Genomic DNA, 6,432 nt, shown 5'->3' with positions numbered 1-6,432 from the left:
ATGTCCAAATGTCGAAAACCAAGTATTGGCTGAGATATGACCATCTGAATAAATAGATTTTCCGAGGACTCAGTGTTATTTATTATGCTCTGCATGGTTCATTATTCAGATGGTCTTCATTCAGAAAATGAAGTTCAAATTGAGAAATTCTAAAAATAGATTTTCATGATGTCACAGCTTCGGTACTCTCTAGGGGCATATATGGCCCCTATCCCACTTTTTCTAAAGTACCCCTTGAGCCTTTTTACTTCTTATAAGTGCTCAGCTCCAGCGATGCTATGCCTGTGCAAGTTCAGTGGTATTATACATTATCCTTGTCATTTCAAATCAAATAAGTGGGAATTAAAGGACAAAAATGTTTGCAAATTTGCAATATCAGCTTATACAGGCTCGTAAACAGGCATTATCTTATCTCTCCCTCTCTTTCCCTTTATCTCTCTTTTTCTCTACCTCTCTCCCTTTCTCTCCCTCTTTCTTTCTCTCTCATACTCCGCTCATACTTCTCCTGGATCTCCTGTGCTGTCTGTACTATTTTCCCTCCCTACCTCTCTTCTATATTTCCCTCCAACCTTTTTGTTCTCTCTTCTCTCTTATTTTGAACGATCTTTTCATAATATGTCATAATATGATTGTGGAATAGATTTAAGCAACTGTTAGCTGTTTAGCGAATTTTATTTACTTGTATATAGGTGTACATTTATTTAGAAAATTCATTCACTGTGTGATATGTCTTCATACGATTTTCTGGATAATCACTGTAGTTTATATAATAATTATGTTTGCATAAGTATTTATTTTTTTACGCAATGTACACAATTCTGCAATACAGCTATCTGGCTGCAAATGAATTTTCAATAAAACCATTACCACCAGTCCACCACCGACGATATACATGAATCTGTTGGAATTCTCGAAACTCGAAATGCGAGGGACGAGGGAGCAGTGGCGTAATGAGCAAAAACTTTTTTTTTGGGGGGGGGGCAGAATAAAATCCGCATCACCATCACTCTTACATGTTACGCAGGCCCTGCGAAAGTTTTTCAAAGTTGGAGGGGGGGCTAAAGTATTTATGATCAGGTAGATCAAAGCAAAGAAAAGTGGAGCGTAAATTGACGTGGGGTCCAGTGGCAAAGCCCCGGCGGGTGTCAAGGGGCGGAACCTCATGAAGCTCAGGGGTTTTAGTTATTTAATTACGGTCAGATGAGCATATTTTGATACCTTATTTGTGACACTGGCATGCAAGTCACTTATCGGAGTGGGGTCCAGGGGACTGAGCCCCCAGAAGCTCAGGAGTTTTAGGCATTAAATTACGATCAGATGAGCATCCATGTATGCAGGGGCCGCCTTAGGGCCCTTGGTGGGGTCCAGGGGGCAGAGCCCCCAGAAGCTCAGGTAATACTCATGTCATTTCAACAACATTAATAAATCACTGGTATCGAATTAGAAATAAACCACGTTTTAATTTCATTTGGGGGGGACTGTCCCCCCAAATCCCCCCCCCCCCCCCATACCAGTACGCAAGTGCGAGGTAGCATAGTGAATGAGAGGGGTGAAGGTGACGGAACCTCCTCACAGGTTCCTTAGCAAAACTATAGTATAAAAACGAGCAATATATTTTTTTCACACTTCAGTTTCTCGGTATTAACTTGTACATTTTGAAGGATAATTATGTGAGCGAGCGTAGCGACCGCGTGAGAAGATTTTTGCTTTTTTAAATTTTTTGTCTAAACGCTGCATTCTTGGGCCCTCCAGAGCATGAGTCTTTAGTCAGTATTTGCTATACATTTTTGGGGGCACTTTTTCAAATTTTAAGGGGGGACGACCCCCCCCCCCTAAAATTGAGGGGGGACTGACAGGTCACTACTTGACGGGGGTCCAGGGGCAGAACCCCCCCCCCCCCCCCCCCGCGGAAGTTCAGGTTTTATTTAAGTATTTAATAACGATCAGATAAGCATCCAGGGGTAGGGTCCAGGGGGCAGAGTCCCCGGAAGCTCAGAGGTTTTAGGTATTTAATTACAGTCAGATGAGCCCATCTTAGGGCCCTTGGTGGGGTCCAGGGGAGGAGCCCCCGTAATTAAGTTCAGGGGTTTAGGCATTTGATTACGGTCAGATGAGCATATTGATACCTCATTTGTGACATTGGCAGGTCACTCATTTTTCTCTCTCTCTTTCTTTCTTTTCAAAAAAGCGAGAGAGTCTCGAGCACCGCCGTTTTGCACGGGCCCTGACATGAAGGCTTCTAAATAAGCATATTTTTTCGCATGACAGTAAATTTGGGAAATTTTCCAGCAAACGCATTAAAAGGTATGATTTACACAAAAATTGAGAAAAAATACCGAAAAAAATCATGTCATTTCAGCAACAATTTTAAATCACATGTATCGTATTAGAAATACCCTCCCCCCCCCCCCCTTCCCCATCAGTACGCCAGTGCTCAGGGGCCCTGTAATAAAAAACATACACGCTAAACTTTCCCATCCTCTCACAATATTTCCACGATATGCGCGTATCGCTATTATAATTTTATTTTTTTATTATAGTTTTATTTTAACAGGGTGGTCTCATTCAAGTTCATTTCTGAGCCTGCTCTCCCAGAGAGCCCTGTATTTACATAAAAACATGTACAATAATAACATGAATTCAAAACATATATACAAAGATAAAATATACATGGTATATACAATAATTAAACATAGGTAACGAAAAACACGCATTAACAATAAATTATAAGGAAAAAAAATACAACTATCAAATTGAGAAAACTAGATGAATGAAATGTAATAAATAAATGTAATAAATAAATAAGAACCTCCATTGATAAATATAGGTGGATGCGGAATGTTAACTTTCCTTTTCTTTGAATGCAGTGGAATATAATTTATATGTGATTAAATTCTGGTTTTGTTATTTTTTATGTTCCTTTTGGTTAAAAAATACAAACCATCTTTACTCCTTCACTGCTTTTTTTTTTTGGGGGGGGGGGGGCAAAAGTGCTTTTTGCTCCCCCATTTTTAGGTTGGGGGAGGGGTGATATTTAGTGAGGTTTTTTTTTACATGTACCTATCCTGCTCCATCTATCAAGATCGATTATTTCGGATAGGCCGAGGAGGGCGACATATTTCAATCCCTCTGATTAATCGTCCTCTTTCTCCTTGCGATCCGCCATCATGGGTTTCCAGAATATTTGGTACTCACATCCAAGGAAATATGGACCTGGTTCCCGCTGCTGGTAATGACATAATTAAAAAAATTATAAATATTATAAAACGGTGAACATGTTGGCTGTGGCATTTTTGTTTGAAAGGGTATCATTACGGGACGAATGAGAGATAAATTGGGCGACAATGCTGCCGTGCGTGGCGGACAAATGGCTACCATTGCAGTGCGAGTGCAGCGTAATGCATTACACGCGCGCTTATGATATTGCCATGCCCATGCCATGCCATGTGTAGTGAAATGTCCATGCCGGGTGAGGGCAACCATGGAGAGACTTCAATGACAATGCAATGAGTGACATTTGATATCGATGGTAAACGCTTATCAGGGCAGCATGGTGCCAATGCTTGTGAGAGTTGTGATTTTTTTTAATGTGAGTGAAAATAAACCTAGATCTACCTTGGGAGTTAACGTTTGCTAGTGGACTCTTTTTATCTATTCAGGCGCTGGTCCGAGAATAAGGATTGGGCGCTTGTTCAGAAACGTATCCAAAATTTGACCCGTAACTCTGGCGTGGAGATACCCTACTAAAACATACCCAAAATGAAGTAAATATTCATTAAATGTCCAAATAAAGATCATGAGTTAAGTCGTTATTTTTATTATCTGTTTCTTGTTAATTTTGGAGTATTTTTCGGGAAAACGTTGATATTAGTATACACTTTTCACAGGTTTCATGGCAAACCGCTGCACAATACAAGTACATACCGATGGTGGGTTGCGGGTGGGCACTCGCCTGTGTGGAGTTATCTGCCGGATCCTATTACGGTAGATAACTTCACACAGGCGCGCGTCCGCCCGCAACCCACCACCGGTACTCAATTTGTCATCGTTTACGAGGATATTCTCGTTTTTGCGGACGGTCCTCATTCCCGGACCAGCGCCCCTACTCCAGACCTGCCAACCAGTACGATTTAGTCGTATTTAGTACAATTTTTAGAAGCAAATATGACAGTATGATTTTCCTGAATAAAATATGATTTTCAACAAAAAAACAAAATACTATTTTATTTTTATTTTTTTAATATTTTTTTTTTTGTATTTTGTGTGTTAGCTATTTTCAATGGCAAAATGCCCATTCTGTCCTGTAAAGTATCCTACAAGCATCTCACATTGGAAATTTGGGGATGTTCATTGGTTCATCGAACACAACTGTCGTGACGAAATAATGTATATTCAACAAATGATCCATAAAAAAATTCTTCCTGTATGTAGGAATTGTAAGAGGCATTGATCCACGTAACAGTCCGTGTTTATTTTTAATAATACAACTTTTGTGAGTAAAATACAACTTTTGGGATTAAAGAATACAGTTTTCGGACTCCAGAGGTTGGCAGGGCTGCTACTCAGCGGAAAATGCAAATACACACATTTGCCAATTTGAAACTCTTATGATAATAGCACTTAGTTTAGTGTATCAAAGTGGCTTCCTAAGACTTTTGTGTGCATGTCCAGACCCATTTTTTAATCTGCTTGAGACTTGAGTGTTTGGCTATTGAAACAAACATTCTGGTTTGAATTCTATGGATTAAAATGGCATCGCAATACACTCCTTCTTATTGCATTGCCCTGTAATGTAACTGACGCTTTTAGAGTTATAGAAATTTTGACAATGATTGTCGTTATGATTTGAATCCACTTTAAAAACCTTTTATAACACTTCTGAATTTTATTTTCTTCTATTACTCTTTTCAGCCGTGTATGTGGCAACAGGCATGGACTGATCCGTAAATATGCCCTCAACATATGCAGACAGTGCTTCAGGCAATACGCCAAGGATATTGGGTTTGAGAAGGTATGTATAGTATGTTATTCTAATAAGTTATTATAAGATTGAAAAATAGTATGTAAGCTTTCCTATATATTTATTCCAATGTGGGAGAAGTAACTGTTTTTTTTGTCCAATTCTAGTGATTCAAAAGATGGTATAAAATAAGATTTCCTTTTTACAACAATCCACCTTTCAGAATATGCATGCTTTCTTCCACAATGCCCATCACCAGTAGTCTGCTTTACCTCCCGGCCCCCCCCCCCCCACTCCGAGAACGGACGGACCCCATGCGTGTTGCCAAAATGTCCTTTTCGTAACAAAAGAAAAAGGTGGAGCCGTATTGACTTCACACACCAGACTTTTGCTGAAAAGGGGGGGGTGCTAAAAAAGGCTTGTATACAAAAGAAAAAGGTCGAGCCGTATTGACTTTACACACCGGACTTTTGCTAAAAAGGGGGGGTCGGTTGGAACACGCATATGCGTACCCTAAATAACACTGAGTGGGGGGGCCGGGCTTTACCTACAGCAGTCTTTTTCATTGTGCAGCTGTTAACATATTCAGCCTCAAGATACATACATGAATATTTGCTGCATGAAATGAGAGAGTATCTTGATAGTGCCATAATGTGTACAGTAACAACAGCGTACTAAATTTATCTGAGTTAAGTCCTATACTACATCTAGTAAACTCTTTGAACACCAACTAAATATATGTATATGTTCTTGTTCTTGCATCAGATGGACTAACTTGGGATCAGTCATTCTTGCACCACCTTCAGATGGACATGGCATCATTGCTTTGTGATCGTCTAGCATCAATGGCTCGACTTCCTTTTTGTATTCAACCAATGTACAGAGGTTAACCATCGCTGTTTATCTATCTGATGTCACCAAGCATTGGATGATGGCTGGATTGAGTTCATCAGTGCCCGAAAACCACCTCCATCGAGCAATGGATCTGAAATATGGTTCATTGAAATGACATTGAAGAACTGTTCCCATAAAGGTGTTTGACATGTCAATTTGAAGATGATGCAATGAAGAATAAAAAGTAAAATAAAACAAAATGGCATCCTTTTATTTTTTGTGTACCAGTTCATCTTTGATTTTGTGTTGAAAAGGGGGCACATGGACAAAAGAATAAATCCTACATTGAGGATATTTTTTGTTTTAATCTTAAAGAACTAGAAACGAGAGGTGTCGTTCAGGACATCTGTGTGTCCTGTACGACACTGACTCCTGATGATCTTTCTTGTTTTTTCCATTTTGTGCACAGACGAAAACCACTTGGTTAACTTGAGATGGCAATTGACTTTAGTCAATTTCTGGCATCACTATGTAATGACCAGAACAAAATATTTCATCAATTATTTATATAGCTTTTAGGCTTGAAAATATTATTGAAATGTGCTCCTTTTCATTCACAAAATTAACCATTTCGTCCT

This window comes from Strongylocentrotus purpuratus, unplaced genomic scaffold, assembly GCF_000002235.5.
Source record: "Strongylocentrotus purpuratus isolate Spur 01 unplaced genomic scaffold, Spur_5.0 spur5_contig_814, whole genome shotgun sequence".
NCBI lineage: Eukaryota > Metazoa > Echinodermata > Echinoidea > Camarodonta > Strongylocentrotidae > Strongylocentrotus > Strongylocentrotus purpuratus.
This window is presented reverse-complemented; position numbering follows the sequence as displayed.